This window comes from Myodes glareolus, chromosome 2 (genome assembly GCF_982192425.1).
Source record: "Myodes glareolus chromosome 2, mMyoGla1.1, whole genome shotgun sequence".
Taxonomy (NCBI): domain Eukaryota; kingdom Metazoa; phylum Chordata; class Mammalia; order Rodentia; family Cricetidae; genus Myodes; species Myodes glareolus.
Window position 1 is genome coordinate 54,752,660 of NC_142027.1, and position 19,521 is coordinate 54,772,180.

Consider the following 19,521-nt stretch of genomic DNA (forward strand, 5'->3'; position numbering starts at 1 on the left):
GGTTGAAGGGACCTATAGGAATTTGGGCTTGACCTGGGAGCTGAACAGCTTCATTAAATATCCTAACATTCACAATGAACAGACTCTTCCAGAAACCAACAATGAATTCATTCCCCCTGATACTTTAGAAACTTCTCCTGAGAAGTCTTGTATTATTTTCATTTAAAGAATAAATACTTGAAAGCATTTCATTATTTATCAATGAATCTATCTATATTGAAGCTAAAAGGCAACAAACTATGTCAAAGACATCTTTTAAAAATTTATACTTCCAAACTAAACTCTTAGTTTCAACTAAAATTCTATCCTCTTGCATCCATCTCAATACAAGGCAAATCCATTCTTCCAACTTATCAGAGCAAAATCCTTGAATCCATGCTGACCTTCTTTCATAATATTGTTAGCAAGGGCTGTTGGCACCACCTTCAAATTCAATCTGGAACGTGTACATGTATTATCATTACAGCTACGATAATGGTCTAAGTTAACTTAATTATGACTAAATTGCTAACTGGTTCCCTCCTTCTTCTGTTCCACCAACAGGCTTACTTTCCTGGACTGCAATGAAAACATCTCCTAAAGAAACTAATAAATTAATTAGATAACAATCTATTCAGCATCTCCCACTTATGGCACTTAGAGACTAAGTAAGGTAGAAGTATTCATGGCTAACGGGACAGCCTATAATTTGACGTATACTGCCTGGAATACATCTTTCTGCTTAACAATATACACATTGGACTTTAGCCACATTGTCCTTTGCTTTCCCTATAGTATATCAGATCTTTTTTTAAAAAATTGTTTTTGTTGAGCTATATATTTTTCTCTTCCTTCCTCCTTTCCTCTCCCTTTCCCTTCTACCCTCTCCCATGATCCCCATGCAATTTTCTCAGGAGATCTTTTCTTTTACTACTTTTCATGTAGATTAGATTCATGTATGTCTCTTCTAGAGTCCTCTTTGTTGTCTAGGTTCTCTGGGATTGTGAATTGTCAGTTGATTTGATTTTTCTTTGCTTTATGTCTAAAGACCACTATGAGTGATTACATATGATATTTGTCTTTCTGGGTCTGGGTTAACTCACTCAATATGTTGTTTCATAGATCTATTCATTTGCCTGCAAATTTCAAGATGCCATTATTTTTTCTGCTGTATAGTATTCCATTGTGTAAATGTACCACATTTTCTTTATCCATTCTTCTGTCGAGGAACATTTAAGTTGTTTTAGGTGCTGGCTATGACAATGTTGTCATAAACATAGTTGAGCACATTCTTTGAGGCATGATTCAACATTCTTTGGATATATACCCAAAAGCAGTATTGCTTGGTCTTGAGGAAGATTGTTTCTTAATTTTCTGAGAAATCTCCATACTGATACCAGCTTGCACTCCTACCAACAATGAAGGAGTGTTCCCTTTATCCAAGATCCTCTTCAGCATAAGTTGACACCACTGTTTTTGATCTTGGCTATTTTTACAGGTGTGGGATGGAATCTCAGAATTTTTTTGATTTGCATTTCTCTGATAACTAAGGATGTTGAGCATTTCTTTAAGTGTCTTTCAGCCATTTTAGATTTCTCTGTTAAGAGTTCTCTGTTTATGTCTATACCACATTTTTTACTGGATTATTTCTTCTTTTGATGACCAATTTCTTGAGTTCGTTGTATATTTTAAAGATCAGCCCACTGTCTGATGTGTGCTTGGTGAAGATCTTTTCCAATTCTGTAGACTGCCATTTTGTCTTGTTGACCATGTCCTTTACTTTACAGAAGCTTCTCAGTTTCGGGAGGTCGCATCTCTCAGTGTCTGTGCTACTGGAGTTATATTTAGGAAGTGGTCTCCTGTGCCAATGTGTTCAAGCGTCCTTCCCATTTTATCTTCTATAAGGTTCAGTGTGTGGGTTTTATGTTGAGGTCTTTGATCCATTTGAACTTGAGTTTTGTGCCTGGCAATAAATATAGTTCTATTTTCATTCATCTGCATGTTGATATCCAGTTATGCCAGCACCATTTGTTGATTATGCTGAGAAATAATAATTGTTATGCTTCAGATTTGGTAGGGTGAAATATTAGAGAAGGTTAGATCACATTGGAAGAAATTGTATGCCAGCACCATTTGTTGAAGATCCTCTCTTTTATCCACTTTGTATTTTATGCTTCTTTGTCAAAAATCAGGTATTCATAGGTGTATAGATTGATATCTGGGGCTTTGATTTGGTTCCATTGGTCCTCCTGTCTGTTCTAATGTCAATACCAGGCTGTTTTCAGTACTGTAGCTCTGTAGTAAAGTTTGAAGTCAGGGGTTTTGATGCCTCCAGAAGTTCTTTTATTGTATAGGATTGTTTTGGCTATCCTAGATTTTTTGCTTTTCTATACGAAGATGAGTATTGTTCTTTCGAGGTATGTAAAGAATTTTGCTAGAATTTTGATGGGCATTGCATGGAATCTGTAGATCATTTTTGGTAAGATTGCCATTTTTACTATGTTAATTCTACCTATCCAAGAGCATAGGAGATATTTCCATTTTCTGATGTCTTCTTCAATTTCTTTCCTCAAAGATTTAAAGTTCTAGTCATACAGGTCTTCCACTTATTCAGTTAGAGTTACTAAATGATATTTTATGTTATTTGTGGCTATTGTGAAGGGTGATGTTTCTCTGATATCTTTCTCAGCCCATTTATCATCTGTGTAAAGGAGGCCTAGTGATTTTTTTCAAGTTAATTTTGTAACCTGTTACATTACTGAAGGTGTTTATGAGTTGTAGAAGTTCCTTGGCAGGCTATTTGAGCTCAAATATGTAAACTATCAAATCAGCAGTAAATAGGGAGAATTTTGACTTTTTCTCTTCTGCTTTGTATCCCCTTGATCTCTTTTTGTTGTCTTATTATTCTAGCTAGAACCTCAAGTACTATATTGAGTAGATATGAAGAGAAAGGACACCCTTATCTGGCTCCTGATTTCAGTGGAATAGCTTTGAGTTTCTCTCCATTTAGTTTGATGTTGGCCTTTGGCTTGCTGCATGTTGCATTTATTATGCTTAGGTATGTTCCTTGTATTTCAGCTCTCTCTATGACCTGTTAGATCTTGCTGAAGACTTTTTCAGCATCTAATGAGATGATCATGTGTTGAGTTTTTTTTTCAGTTTGTTTATATGGTGGATTTCATTGACAGATTTTTGTATGTTGAACCATCCCTGCATTTCTGGGATAAAGCCAACTTGATCATGGTAGACAACTTTTTCTGATGTGTTCTTGGATTCGATTTGCCAGTATTTTGTTAAGTATTTTTTATCAATGTTCATGAGTGAGATTGGTCTTTAATTCTTTTTCTTACTAATGTCTTTCTGTGGTTTGGGTATCAGGGTAATTGTAGCCTCATAAAAAGAGTTTGGCAATGTACCTTCTATTTCTATTGTGTGGACCATTTTGAGAAGTATTGGTATTAATTCTTCCTTGAAAATCTTGTAGAATTCTGTGCTAAACCATCAGGTCCTGACCTTTTTTTGTTTGGAGACTTTTGATGGCTATTTCTATTTCATTAGCAGTTATAGGTCTACTTAATTTGCTTATCTGGTCTTGATTTAATTTGGTAAGTGATATTTATCCAGAAAATTGTATATTTCCTTTAAGTTTTCTAATTTTGTGGAGTATAGGTTTTCAAAATACAGCCCTGATGATTCTCTGAATCTCCTCCATGTCTATTGCTATGCCCCCCTTTTCATTTCTGATTTTGTTAATTTGGATATTCACTCTCTGCCTTTTGGTTAGTTTTGATAAAGGTTTGTCTATTTTGTCGATTTTCTTGAAGAACCAACTCTTTGTCTCATTGATTCATTGTATTGTTTACTTTGTTTCTATTTTGATTTTAACTCTCACTTTGATTATTTCCTGCCATCTAGTTCTCTTGGGTGAGTTTGTTTCTTTTCGTTCTAAAGTTTTCAAATGTTCTGTGAATTCACTAGTGTGAGATTTTTCCAAATTCTTCATGTAGACATTTAGTGCTATGAACATTCCTCTTAACACTGCTTTCATTTTGTCCCATAAATTTGGGTATGTTGTTTGGTCATTTTCATGGAATTTTAGGAAGTCTTTAATCTCTTCATTTATTTCTTCCTTGACTCATTGATGATTCAGGTTGGCCTTTCTTAATTTCCATGTTTTGGGGGGTTTTCTGGAATTAGTATCGCTGTTGACTTCTAATTTTAAGCCATGGTAATCTGATAAGATATATGGGGTTATTCCAATTTTTTTTGTATCTGTTCAACTTTGTTTTGTTACCAAGTATATGGTCAATTTTTGAGAAGGTTCCATGAAGTGCTGAGAAGAAGGTATATTCTTTTATTTTTGGATGGAATATTCTGTAGCTGTCTGTTAAGTCCCTTTGAGTCATAACATCTGTTAGTTCTCTTATTTCTCTGTTAATTTTTCTGTCAGACTAATCTGTCCATTGGTGAGAGTGGAGTGTTGAAGTCTCCCTTTATTAGTGTGTGGGGTTTAGTGTATAGTTTAACCTTTAGAAGTATTTCTTTTGCATATGAGGGAGCCCTTGTATTTGGGGCATAGACGTTCAAAATTGAGATTTCCTCTTGATGGATTTTTGCTGTGAATAAAATGAAATGTCTTTCTTTGTCTCTTTTGATTGATTTCAGTTTGAAGTCTATTTTGCTAGATATTAAGATAGCAATACCAACTTGTTTCTTAGGTTCCTTCGAGTGGAAAATTTTCCTAACCCTTTAGCCTGAGGTAATGTCCGTCTCTGAGATTGAGGTGTGTTTCTTGTATGCAGCAGAAGGATAGATTCTGTTTCTGTATCTAATCCGTTAGCCTGTGACTTTTTATTGGTTTTGAGTACATTTATATTTAGGAATATTAATCACCAGAGATTGCTAGTTACTGTTATTTTAATTTCTGTTGTTAGTGATCATTTTTTGTGTGTTTCCCCCTTCTTTTTGATTTGCTGCTGTGAGATCATCTATTGTCTGTGTTTTTGTGGATGCAGCTAACTTCCTTGGGTTGGAGTTTTCCTTCTAGTACTTTGTGTAGGACTGTGTTTGTGGCTAGTTATTGGTTAAATCTAGTTTTGTCATGAAATAACTTCTTTTGTCTGTCTATGGTGATTGAAAGTTTTCCTGGGTGTAGTATTCTGGGCTGGCGTCCATGGTCTCTTCCTCTCTCCCTAACACTTGACGAGGATCTTCTAGGTTTAATTGTTTCCACTGAGAAGTCAGGTGTAATTCTGATAGGTCTGCTTTATATGTTAGTTGGCCTTTTTCCTTTGCAGCTCTTAATATTCTTTCTTTTTTCTGTATGTTTAGTGTTTTGATTATTATGTTGTGAGGAGATTTTTTTTTAAGTTTAATAAAATATAAAAGTTTCCATTTTCGACCCCCCTCCCAACACCCTCCCACTCCCCCCACTCCCTCTCCTCTTCCCTCTCCATCCCTAAGAGCAGTCAAGGTTTCCTGCCCTGTAGGTAGTTCAAGTTCCTCCCCGCTCCCTCCAGGTCCAGGAAGGTGAGTATCCAAACAGACTGGATCCCAAAAAATCCAGAATATGCAGAGGAAACAAGTCCCAGAGTCATTGTCAATGGCTTTTTAGAAAGACTTGGGGTCAGCCACATTCAGGGAATCCCGCCTCCTCCAGAGAATCTGGTTGGATCAAGCGCTCCTTCAGTCTCAGTCAACTGGCCTTGGTGAACTCTCATTAGATCAGTCCCCTTGTATCAGTGGGTGATCGCTTCCCTTGCGGTTCTGATTTCCTTTTTCATGTTCTTCCTCCTTCTGCTCCTCCTTTGGACCTTGGGGGGCTCAGTCCGGTGCTCCAATGTGGGTCTCCGTCTGCATCGCCATCCATCGCCGGATGAAGGTTCCCTCTGATCTTGCCCTCCCTGCTCACGTTCTTCTTCCTTCTGCTTCTCACTTGGACCTAGGGAGTTAAGTCCAGTGTTCCAACGTGGGTCCCCGTCTCTAGAGGAGATTTTTTTTATCTAGTTTATTTGGTGTTCTGTAAGCTTCCTGTATCTTCATTTGCATATCTTTCTTTAGGTTGGGAAAGGTTTCTTCTATGATTTTGTTAAATATATTTTCTGTGCTTTTGAGTTAGACTTCTTCTCTCTCTATTATTCTCAATTTTGTTTTTTTTTTTTAATGCTGTCCCATATTTTCTGGACATTTGGTGTTAAACATTTGTTAGATTTAAGGTTCTCTTTGACTGATGAGTTTGTTTCCTCTATTGTATCTTCAGTGCTTGAAATTCTCTCTTCTATTTCTTGTATTCTGCTGTTTATGCTTGCATTTGTGGTTCCTGATCATTTTCTCATAATTTCTCTTTCTATAATTCTCTAAGTTTGTGTTTTCTTTATTATCTATATTTCAGTTTTCAAGTCTTGAATAGTTTCTTTCATCTGTTTGATTGCTTTTTGTTGTTGATGTTTTCTTTAAGGAATTTGTTGATTTCTTCCAATTTTTGGGTTGTCTTTTCCTCCATTTCTTTGAGAAAATATTTTATTTACTCTTTAAGGGCCTCAAACATTCCCCTAATGTTCTTTTTAGATCATTGTCTTCTGTTTCATCAATATTGGGATGTTCAAGTCTTGTTGTTATAGAGTCACGAGTTTTTGTTACTGTCGTGTTGCTGTTTGTGGTGTTGTGTGTGTTCTTACCTTGTCTGCCCATCTTTTCATCTGATTGGTGTAGTTGGGGCTGTGACTCTGGTAATCCTTTTTTTCCAGGTGCCAGTGGATCCAAGACTCAGGTGGTTGCTCCTCTCCTCGTTGTGCAGTCAGGACCAAGGTTCCAGTCACCCCACAGGCCACTTGTGTTCCCAGAGTTGGCTCTGCAGTTGGGACTGCTCCCAGGGAGGTCATTTGTTTGGGGCTGCTCCCACTGAGGTCACTGGTTTGGGTCAGCTCAGGCAGAGGTCGATAGCTTGGGCCTGCTTTCTTAGTGATCACTCCCTTTTACTTGCTCCTGTGGAGGTCACTGCCTCGGTCCTGCTGTGGTGAAGGTGACTGGATCAGACCTGCTTTGGTGGAGGTTGCTGGCTCAGGCCTGTTCTCGCAGATGTACTCCCTAGCTTGGGCCTGGTCAGCAGAGGTTTCTGGCTCAGACCTGCTTCCTTGGCAGTTGCTTCCTTGTACCTGTATATCAGACCTCTTATAGCCTCATAAATTGTTACATGATTTTCCTTTGCCTGGAAAACACTTTAGATATTTGCATTTGTTACTTCTTCATCTCTTTTGTTCTTCCTTTCCTAAAATATTACCATCTCAGTACAGTCTATGTATACTTCATTTAAAATGCAATGGGAATCAAAGTAAAAGAAAAATGTCAACTGAGTGCTCAGTCACAAATGAGACATCTATATCACTCACACCCCTCCGCCTAGACTCAGGAGTCATCAGTGTAGAGAGGACCAGTTGACAGTGGTCGGGGAAGATTGGAGGAAAGCAGTGTCTTCTGGACACAACATGGCCACTACACTCATGGACTTACAGCGGCTGGGGTTGTCTGCATGAAATCAAGTCAGTCAACATTCTAGCATGGAGAAGGGAGGGCTCATGATCTCACTCTTAACTGTGATACTATTGACAGCTGATGCTTTTTGAGGGAAGAAGAGTCTTTTTTTGGTTTTTTTTTTTGTTTTTTATTTTTAAGGATGTGGCCTCTGGTAGGTTAACCACACTCCAGTGAATGGCCCAACACCCCACAGAACATAAGCATCACAAATTGGTGTATTTGAAAACAATAAGGTCATGAAGTCGGGGATGGGGAGGTGAAGAATTAATATGATCAAAATATACTATGTATGATATTCTTAGTGAATTCATTAAATATTATATTAAAATTGCAACCAAAGAAATAACAAGTTTCATGCATTATAGGTCTAAATAAAAACTAAGTGAATGAATCAGGAATAAGGCTAACCTTGTAAATGAAAGCCATAGGTTGGAAAGGACACAGTGCAAACCTGGAGACATCAGTGAAGACCAACACTGTACAGATTCTGTGTTTCTTATCTCCAAAATTATTTTAAGTTAGAGAAATAAATGTCTGTCTTGAACTTTACCATTTACAAGTTCCATCTGTACACAGCTAGGTCACCTCATCTCTAACTATCTACTAGAAACCTTTTTAGAGGGAAGAAGATAAATATTTTCCTCATCTTTCTCATGATAAAGTCTCTTGTTTCCTTCAAAAGCAATCAGCCTAATATAATCTAAACATTTAGGTTATTAGAAACTGAATATCTAGGATGGAAACAAAACATAATTTTATTTTCAAATCCAAACTTTCTTCGAAAAGAAGCAGAAAGTCTGGCCATCTTGGATGTAGAAAACAAATACAAAATAGAGGAATAGATTCAAAGTGCATTTTCTAGGCTGAAAAGAGGTAACTTAGTTGGTAAAATATCTAACAAGCATGAAAACCTGAGGTCTAAGTCTAGAATCCTTGTTTTGTTTTGTTTTGTTTTGTTTTGTTTTGTTTTGTTTTAAGCCATGTAGATGTTTATAACCCAGTACAAAGGAAGCAAGCAGTGACAGGAAGATCACTGGGGCTTGCTGGTTGGCCAGCCTGGACTAATCAGCTCCAGACCAAATGAGATACTGTATCTGCATAAACAAGGCAGACCACACTTGAGGAACTGCATCTACTGTTGAGTTCCTGCTTCTTCACACATGCACACACATGCAAGGACCCTCCCAACATATATATTCCTGACAATTTGTTGAACATGTTTTCTCATGTGCAAAAGTGCCAACATTACCATAATATATACACATGGCCATCTTTTAGTCTGGGATGAGGAGAGACAAAAATTTATCAGTACAGAATCTTCTTTACAAACAAGAGAAATCCACCATGACTGACTGCTTAAGCAGTGAGAAGAATTAGAAAGGCTAGATTTCTAAAACACCAGCCTGCTCAGAACTGTATATCTCAGAATAATGTCCTGAGTGAGGCTATGAACTTGAGCTAAGGAAAAAGGTTAGATGTGCCAGGACATGCAGAGTGTGCAGGTGAATGGTGCCATTGATACACCAGGAACAGCTTCCTTTAGAACAAGTCACTGTTCACGTTTTCCCATGTCACTAACTTCATACTCAGAAGTAATGTTCTGACTTGCAAGATCCTGACTTGCAAGAATATGGATCATTTGCCCAAATTCTGCCTTCAAATAAGGCTAAGAAAGTGAGTAGAAGACCCTTTTAGTCATTCTACTTCATAAAGTTAATATTTCTACAAATTTAAAATAGGCTATGTCTCCAGCCAAGATTCATCTCACAACAGAAGGGAATTTAAATGCAAGAGATAAAAAAATGCTAAAAAATCTTTTCAATGAGAAAGACAGTTGAGCAGGCAGAGAGAGAAAGCATGATAAGAATTTGAGGTTTTGTTAGCAGTGTTTCAGGCTGCTAATACCACCTGACTAGGAGTGATTTAAATAAGAGGGTTTTAATCATCTTGATACTAAATAAGAAAATAGACACTTACTCCCACTAGTTCAGCAGTTCAGTCAGGTTAAGAATAAATCAAGTTCTTCTGTCTTTTACCTCAGAATGTTAATATGGTTGATTTAGCTTCAAAACAGGAAAAAGAGAAAGAGGCAGAGGCTTTGCCAACATGTGTATCACAGGCAAGCAGTTCACAGAAAAGTGCATCATAGAAGTCATAAAACCAGAGGCATGGAAACCAAGGAAGGGTTCCTTCTTTATAACGGTCTTCCATATTAAGTCTTGAATCTGTAGAACATAGTAACCTCCATGGCTGTTTTATTACCTCTCCCATAAGATACAGTTCACCAGCATTGTGCTGAGTCTCACTTACCTTAACTGTTACTGAGAATGTTTTTATTCTCATACCTCTCCATTGGGGGAGGGGGGTTCTTTCTTTGTTTACTTACTTCTTTGCTTATGTGTGTGGTGTATGTGTTGCATCTGCATGTGTACATGTGTATTGGGGTGGGGGATTGTGGTGGTTCATTAAAGGCTCACTTTACCTTGTCTTGTTTGGTATCATCTAAAGTATTCTTTCTAACATACTGGTGTGAAGGATCTATTTAATTACCTTTGTGGATTCCTAGTCTGAGTCTGACACATAGACACTGGCTTTTCTTACCTCCATTTGATGCTTTATTATTAATGGGGAAGATTGGTCTGTAATTATTTTTCTTTTTTATTGATTTTTATTGAGCTATACATTTTTCTCTGCTCCCCTCCCTGCCTCTCCCCTCCTGTTCATCCCTCTCCCATGGTCGCCATGCTCCCATTTTACTCAGGAGATCTTGCCTTTTTCTACTTCCCATGTCTCTTAGGGTCCTCATTGTTGCCTAGGTTCTCTGGGATTGTGATTTTTAGGCTGGTTTTCTTTGCTTTATACTTAAAAACCACTTATGAGTGAGTATATATGATAATTGTCTTTCTGGGTCTGGGTTACCTCACACAATATGATGTTTTCTAGCTCTATTCATTTGCCTGCAAATCAAGACAACTCTGGGATTTCATCTTACACCAATAAGAATGGCCAAGATCAAAAACGCTGATGATAACTTATGCTGGAGAGGTTGTGGGGTAAAGGGAACAAACCTGCATTGCAGGGTTGGAGTACAAGCTGGTACAGCCTCTTTGGATATCTATATGGTGATTTCTCAGAATATTAGGAAACAACCTTCCTCAGGACCTATCACTACCACTTTTGGGTATATATCCAAAGGATGCTCAATCGTATATTTCTTGGTTGAGTCTTTGTGTGATTTCAGTGTCAGGATAACTGTAGCCTCATAAAAAGAGTTTGGCAGTGTTCCTTCTCTCTCTATCACGTGGAACAACTTGAGGTGTATAGGTGTTAGCTCTTCTTTGAAGTTCTGGTAAAATTCTGCTCTAAAACCACCTGGTCCTTGGCTTTTTATGGTTGAGAGGCTTTTGATGACTGCATCTATTTCCTTGCAGGTTACAGGTTTATTTAATTGTTCACCTTATATTGATATAATTTTGGTATGTAGTACCTATCCAGATAATTGTCCATTTCTTTTACATTTTCCGATTTTGTGGAATATAGGTTTTTGTACTACTGCTTAATGATTCTCTGGATTTCCTCAGTATCTGTTGTTATATCCCTCTTTTAATTTCTGATTGTGCTAATTTGGATGTTCTCTCTCTGTCTTTTGATTAGTTTTGATAAGGGTTTGTCTATCTTGTTGATATTCTCAAAGAACCAGTTCTCTGTTTCACTGGTTCCTTGTATTGTTTTCTGTGTTTCTACTTTATTGATTTCAGCCCTCAGTTTGATTATTTCCTGTCATCCACTCCTCCTGGGTAAGTCTGCCTCTTTTTGTTATCGAGCTTTTGGGTGTGCTATTCAGTTGCTAGTGGGGGATTTCTCCACTTTCTTTATGTGAGTACTTAGTGTTATGAACTTTCCTCTTAGCACTGCTTTCATAGTGTCCTATAGGTTTGGGTGTTTTGTGCCTTCATTTTTGTTGAATTCTAGGAAGTCTTTAATTTCTTTCCTTATTTCCTCTTTGATCCAGGGGTGATTCAATTGAGCACTGTTCAACTTCCACGAGTTTGTAGGTTTTCTTCAATTAGTGTTGCTGATGAAATCTAACTTTAAATCACAGTGATACGATAAGATACAGGGAATTATCCCAATTTCTTTCTTAAATGTTGAGGTTTGCTTTGTTACCGAGTATGTGGTCAATTTTAGAGAAGGTTCCATGAGTCCACCATGAGAAAAAGGTATTTTCTTTGGTGTTTGGGTGAAATGTTGTGTAGGTATCTGTTAAGTCCATTTGAGTCATAACATCTGTTAGTTCTCTGATTTCTCTGTTAAGTTTCTCTCTGGTTGACCTGCCCATTGGGGAGAGTGGGATGCTGAAATCTCCTACTATTAGTGTGTGGTGTTTGATGTGTAATTTAAGCTTTAGTGATGTTTCTTTTATATATGAGGGTGCTCTTGTGTTTGGGGCATAGATGTTTAGAATTGAGACTTCATCTTGATGGATTTTACCTGTGATAAGTATGAAGTGTCCTTCATCTCTTCTGATTGATTTTAGTTTGAGGTCTAATTTGTAAGGATAGCTACACCTACTTGCTTCTTAGGTCCATTTGATTGGAAAACCTTTTCCCAGCCCTTTATTTTGAGGTAATGTCTGTCTTTGAGGTTGAGGTGTGTTTCTTGTACACAGGAGAATGATGGATTCTGCCTTCATGTCCATTCTCTTAGCCTATATCTTTTTGTAGATAAGCTGAGTCCATTGATATTAAGAGATATTAATGACCAGTGATTGTCAATTCCTGTTTTGTTTTGTTTTTGTGTCAGTGTGTAAGTGTGTATGTGTGTTTCCCTTCTTTGGGATTTGCTTGTGGGAGGTTATCTGTTGCCTGTGTGGGGCGGGGGTTTGGAGGGATGCAATTAGCTTCCTTGGGTTGGGGTTTCCGTTCTAGTACTTACTGTAGGGCTGGATTTGTGGATAGATATTGTTTAAATCTGGTTTTGTCATAGAATATCTTGTTTTTTCCATCAATGGTGATTGAAAGCTCTGCTGGGTATGGTAGTCTGGGCTGGCATCTGTGGTATCTTAGTGTCTGCAGCACATCTGTCCAGGACCTTCTGGCTTTCATGGTTTCCACTGAGAAGTCGAGTATAATAATGATAGGGTCTGCCTTTATATGTTACTTGGCCTTTTCCCTTGAAGTTCTTAATATTTTTTCTTTATTCTGTATGTTTTACATTTTGATTTTTATATGGCAAGGGGACTTTTTTTGTCCAGTCTATTTGGTGTTTTGTAAGCTTCTTGTACTTGCATAGAAATATCCTTTAGGTTTGGAAAGCTTTCTTCTATAAGTTTGTTAAATATGTTTTCTGTGCCTTTGAACTGGAGATATTCTCCTTCTTCTACCCCTATATTCTTAGGTTTGGTCTTTTCATGGTGTCCCAGATTTCTTGCATGTTTTCTGTTAAGAGTTTGTTGGACTTAACATTTCCTTTGATTGATGATCTATTTCTTCAATGGTTTTTTTATACCAATACCATGAGGTTTACAATTATTATTATTATTATTTATTAATTTATAAAAGTTTCCACTTCGGTCCCTCCTCCCAATATCCTCCCACTCCCCCCACACGCTCTCCTCCTTACTCTCCAGCCCTAAGAGCAGTCAAGGATTCCTGCCCTGTAGGAAGTTCAAGATCCTCCACCCTCCCTCCAGGTCTAGGAAGGTGAGCATCCAAACAGACTAGGGTCCCAAAAAGCCAGTATATGCAGAGGAAACAAGTCCCAGTACCATTATCAATGGCTTCTCAGACAGTCCCCCTGCCAGCCACATTCAGAGAATCCGGTTTGATAACGTGCTCATTCAGTCCCAGTCCAGCTGGCCTTGGTGAGCTCTCACTAGATCAGTCCCCTTGTATCAGTGGGTGAACGCACTCCTCACAGTCCTGCCTTCCTTGTTCATGTTCTATCTCCTTCGGCTCCTCATTTGGACCTTGGGGGATCAGTCCAGTGCTCTAATGTGGGTCTCTGTCTCAATCTTCATCATTCGTCGGATGAAGGTTCCCTCTGATCCTGCCTTCTTGCTCATGTTCTCCCTCCTTCTGCTTCTCATTTGGACCTAGGGAGTCCAGTGTTCCAATGTGGGTCTCTGTCTCTATCTCCATCCATCGCCAGATGAAGGTTCTATGGTGATATGCAAAATATTCATCAGTATGGTTATGGGCCAAGGCCACTTCAGGCACCCTCTCCTCTGTTGCCCAAGGAACAATCTGGGGACCTCTCCTTGGACCTGGGAACCCCTCTAGAATCAAGTCTCTTGTAAACCCTAAAATGGCTCCCTTAGTTGAGATATATACTTCCCTGCTCCCATATCCAGTCTTCCTCCCTCCCCCATCCCAATCCCCCAAGCTTTCCCCAATCGTCCCCTACTCCCGTCTCTCTAACCCTCTTCCCTTCCATCCCCCCTGCACCCACCCAAGGTTGCCTGGCAATCTTGTCTACTTCCAATATCCAGGAGGATAACTACATGATTTTTTTCAGGTTCACCTTCTTATTTAGCTTCTCTAGGATCACGAATAATAGGCTCAAAGACCTTTAATTATGGCTAGAATACACTTATGAGTGAGTACATACCATATTCCTCTTTGTGGGTCTGGCTTACCTCACTCAGTAAAGCGTTTTCTATTTCCATCCATTTGCATGCAAAATTCAAGATGTCATTGTTTTTTAACGCTGAGTAAAACTCTAATGTATATATGTTCCACACCTTCTTTAACCATTTTTCTATTCAGGGGCACCTAGGTTGTTTCCAGGTTCTGGCTATTACAAATAGTGCTGCTATCAACATAGTTGAACAAATGCTTTTGTAGTATGTTAGGGAATCTCTAGGGTATATTCCCAAGAGTGGAATCCTGGGTCCTGAGGGAGGTTGACTCCCAGTTTTCTGAGGAACCGCCACACTGATTTCCACAGTGGCTGCACAAGTTTGCATTCCCACCAACAATGGATGAGTGTTCCCCTCACTCCACATCCTCTCCAGCATAGGCTATCATTTGTGTTTTTGAGTTTAGCTAATCTGACCGGTCTAAAATGGTATCTCAAAATTGTTTTGATTTGCATTTCCCTGATCGCTAAGGACCTTAAGTGTCTTTTGGCCATTAGAAGTTCTTCTGTTGTGAATTCTCTGTTCAGATCAGTACCCCATTTTTTTATTGGGTTAATTAGAGTTTTAGTGTCTAGTTTCTTGAGTTCTTTGTATATTCTGGAGATCAGACCTTTGTCTGATGAGGGGTTGGTGAAGATTTCTCCCAGTCGGAAGGTAGCCTTTTTGTCTTACTGACAGTGTCCTTTGCTTTACAGAAGCTTCTCAGTTTCAGTAGGTTCCATTTATGCATTGATTCTCTTATTGTCTGTGGTACTGGAGTTCTACCTAGGAAGTGGTCTCTTGTGCCTATGTCTTATAGACTACTTCCCACTTTCTCTTCTATCTGGTTCAAAGTGGTGAGATTAATGTTGAAGTCTTTAATCCATTTGGACTTGAGTTTTGTGCATGGTGATAGATATGGATCTACTTTCATTCTTCTACAGGTTGACATTCAGTTATGCCAGCACCATTTGTTAAAGATGCTTCCCTTCTTCCATTGTATACCTTTAGAACCTTGTCGAAAATCAGGTGTTCATAGGTTTGTGGGTTAATATCTGGGTCTTCTATTCGATTCCATATGTCAACTTCTCTGTTGTTATGCCAATATCAAGCTGTTTTCAATACTGTAGCTCTGTAATAGAGTTTGAAGTCAGGGATGGTTATACCTCCAGAAGTTCCTTTATTATATAAGATTGTTTTGGCTATCCTGGGTGTTTTGTTTTTCCATATAAACTTGATTATTTTTCTCTCAAGGTCTGTGAAGAGTTTTGATGAGATTTTGATGAGGATTGCATTGAATCTATAGATTGCTTTTGGTAGAATTGCCATTTTAACTATGCTGATTCTTCCAATCCAAGAGCAGGGGAGATCTTTCCATTTTCTGGTATCCTCTTCAATTTCTTTCTTCAAAGAGATAAAGTTCTTGTCAAATAGGTCTTTCACTTCCTTGGTTAGAGTTACCCCAAGATATTTTATGCTATTTGTGTCTATCGTGAAAGGTGAAGTTTCTCTGATTTTCTTCCCTGCTTCTTTATCATTTGTGTATAGGAGGGCAACTGATTTTTTGGAGTTGATCTTGTACACTGCCACATTACTAAAGGTGTTTATCAGCTGTAGGAGTTCTTTGGTAGAGTTTTTGGGGTCGCTTATGTAAACTATCACATCATCTGCAAATAACGAGAGTTTAACTTCTTCCTTACCAATTCAAATGCCCTTGATCCCCTTATGTTTTCTTATTGCTATTGCTAGAACTTCAAGCACTATATTGAAGAGGTATGGAGAGAGTGGACAGCCTTGTCGTGTTCCTGATTTCAATGGAATGGCTTTGAGTTTCTCTCCATTCAGTTTGATGTTAGCTGTCTGCTTGCTGTAAATGGTTTTTATTATATTTAGGTATGATCCTTGTATCCCCAATCTCTTCAACACCTTTATCATAAAGGGATGTTGAGTTTTGTCAAATGCTTTTTCAGCATCCAGTGAAATGATCATATGGTTTTTTTTCTTTCAGTTTATTTATATGATGGATTACATTAATAGATTTGTGTATGTTGAACCAGCCCTGCATCTCTGGGATGAAGCCTACTTGATCATAATGGATAATTTTTATAATGTGTTCCTGGAGTCGGTTTGCCAGAATTTTATTGAGAATTTTTGCGTCGATGTTCATGAGTGAGATTGGTCTGTAATTCTCTTTCTTGGTTGTGTCTTTCTGTGGTTTTGGTATCAGGGTAACTGTAGTTTCATAAAAAGAGTTTGGCAATGATTCTTCTGTTTCTATATTGTGAAAAACATTAAGGAGTATAGGTATTAGCACTTCTTGAAAGTTTTGGTTGAATTCTGCATTGAAACCATCTGGTCCTGGGCTTTTTTTGGTCGGGAGGTTTTTGATAACAGCTTCTAATTCTTCGCAACTAGCAGGTCTATTTAGATTGTTCACCTGGTCTTGATTTAACTTAGGTAAATGGTACTTATCTAAAAACCAGTCCATTTCTTGTACATTTTCCAACTTTGTGGCAAATAAGCTTTTTTTAAAATAAGCTTTCGTAGTAAGATCTAATGATTCTCTGAATTTCCTCTGTGTCTGTTGTTATGTCCCCCTTTTCATTTCTGATCTTATTAATTTGAGTGTTCTCTCTCTGCCGTTTGATTAGTTTGGCTAGGGGTTTGTCAATCTTGTTGATTTTCTCCAAGAACCAACTTTTTGTTTCATTGATTCTTTGGATTGTTTTCTGTGTTTCTATTTTGTTGATTTCAGCCCTCAGTTTGATTATTTCCAGTCTTCTACTCCTCCTGGGTGAGTCTGCTTTTTTTTTCCTAGAGCTTTCACGTGTGCTGTTAAGTCTCCAATGTGTGCTTTCTCTGTCTTCTACACCTGAGATTCTCTCTTCCATCTGTTGTATTCTGTTGGTTATGCTTGCATCTGTAGTTCCCATTCTTTTACCCGGATTTTTCATTTCCAGAATTCCCTCAGTTTGTGTTTTCTTTATTGCCTCTATTTCAGTTTTCAAGTCTTAAAGTGTTTGAAATGTTTGCTTCACCTGTTTGATTGTTTTTTTTCTTGGTTTTCTTTTTTTTTACGAGATTCATTGATTTCCTCCAATTTTTGTTTGTCTTTTCCTCTATCTCTTTAAGGGAATTTTTCATTTCCTCTTTAAAGGTCTCCATTATTCTCACAAAGTTACATTTAAAATCATTTTCTTCTGCTTCTTCTGAGTGAGGATGAGCAAGACTCCCTTCTGTAAGACCACTGGGTTGTGGTGTTACCATGTTGCTTTTTAAGTTGTTGAAAGAATTTTTGCATTGATGCCTGCAGAATCAAAGTTCCTCCATTTTGTCCTCCGCCTCCATCTTGTGTCTTGTGCAAGATATTTCCCATAAAACATTCCAGTCCTCAGAAATGGCTAGGGGCAAAAATAATAGGGTAGCCATCTGGAAAGTACAGGTAGCTACAAAATGTCCCTACCTGTCAGCAAATAAGAAAACTTTACAAACATCAGGTGAGTTTTGAAAAAAAAAGTTCTGAATAGTCCCTATATAGGAGTCAATCCGGGTTGAATCCATCATACCACACCCTGCTAATGTAATTTTTCTGGTTTTTGCCTTTAAATAATACCCTCTAGAAGGATAGGGTACCTCCTTCCTTTGCTGCTGCTGTGCCAATTGCTTTGATGATGTCCCTGCTGGCTTATATCGTGCACACAATAAAGCTTGTTTTTGCATTTCAGTGAGTCGATTTCCCTAGTGGTCTTTTGGGGTCCCCACAGACTTGGTACAACAGTACCTACCAACCTTTTCTTCAAATAGATGCTGGCAGTGTCTTTGCCTTTTAGTCTATTCCTTGCAGTTGCTGTCTTTCTTTGCTTTAGAGAGTTGTTCTTGATCTGCTTGGTATTGTCACTATCTGTATCTCAGGGAGCCGCTGAGGTCTCTCTTGGCCTGCTTGCTTGGTTTACTCTGTGTAGTCACAGCCTGTGCTTCAGAGTTCCTCTGAGGTCATGAGGGATAGGAGGGTTTGGGGACCGAGTGGGACTTGTGACTTACAGGATCCAATTGATGGGGTGGGGTATTGGAGCAGCTTGTCTGCAGGAAGCTTGCCTGCTGACTGGCTAGAGAAGCTGAGGCAGGTGGGGGAGGTGCCTGGGTTTTTGTCCTGGTACTGAGGACCGAGTGAGTGGGGTGCTCAGCTTGATGGGTACTCACTCACCTCTTGGTCTGCTCTATGCAGTCTCATCCTGTGCTTCAGAGGTCCTCTGAGGTCACGGAGAATAAGACGGTTTAGGGACAGAGTGGGACTTGCAGTTCCAAACTAGGAGAACAACTTTTAATATTGTCACATTAGAAAAAAAAAAGCAGAAACAAAATTCACCAACCAAAGCATGAGTGATGCTGCTGACACATTTGTCCTCCTAAACCCTTATTTATGATATAATTTTAGCAAGGCAAATGCAGTGAGCATTGCTCTGAGAACTTAATCACTGGTGCCTTCAACAAGAATCTTAAAGTCTGTTTTATGAAAAAGTTTCAGACACTGTGAGAATGCATCAATGGAGAGAGATCTATGTATCCTTGCATGAAGCATAAGTGGACAATGAAGGACAAAGAAGGGAGAGGGAAGCAGGAGTGTGCAAAGGCTATGTGCTGCACAGGAGCACAAAAATTCAGGGGATAAAATTAATTTGGCAATGCTGGATTCCACTAGCTTATACAGGGAAGGATTTGGGGGTGGGCGATTGGTTGTGTTTTGTTTTGTTTTTGATGTAGTAAACTCAAGTGAATGTTAGGGCTAGCTCATAGCAGCCCATGAATTGTCATGTCCTGTGGAGAGGATCTTGGATGCAAAAGACTTTATTTCTTCCACCACCTCAGTCATCTGTTTCCCTTTACATGAATTACTTTTCCCTTTACTCATCAGAAAAAGTGATTGTTAGGTGATGCAATAGTCTGCTCTGTCCCTTTAAGAGACAAGCTACACCCACTCCTTTAAAGTCTGCTGAGGCAAGCCGATCTTGCTTCCAGCCTTAGTCCCCTCCTTCTTCCTTTTCCATCTCCCTCTCGAAGAGGCAGCTTCTGTCTCTCCCCACTTCTCCCCTTCCCACCTTCTCTCTCTCTCTCTCTCTCTCTCTCTCTCTCTCTCTCTCTCTATCTCTCTATCTATCTATCTATCTCTCCCTCCCTCTCCCTCTCCCTCTCCCTCTCCCTCTCCCTCTCCCTCTCCCTCTCCCTCTCCCTCTCCCTCTCCCTCTCCCTCTCCCTCTCCTTCTCCTTCTCCTTCTCCTTCTTCTTCTTCTTCTTCTTCTTCTTCTTCTTCTTCTTCTCCCTTTCCTTCCATCACCCACTAAAAAAATATCCAACATCATGGTGTGCCTATCTGTCTGTCTTCTCAACCTGCA

General features: G+C 38.8%; 1 long non-coding RNA gene across 2 annotated transcripts in view; it reads right to left on the reverse strand.

The window, feature by feature from the left end:
* Nucleotides 1–19,521, reverse strand: part of LOC125413130 (uncharacterized) — a 210,086-nt gene that overhangs the window by 73,369 nt on the left and 117,196 nt on the right. The gene's annotated exons all lie outside the window — the stretch shown is intronic.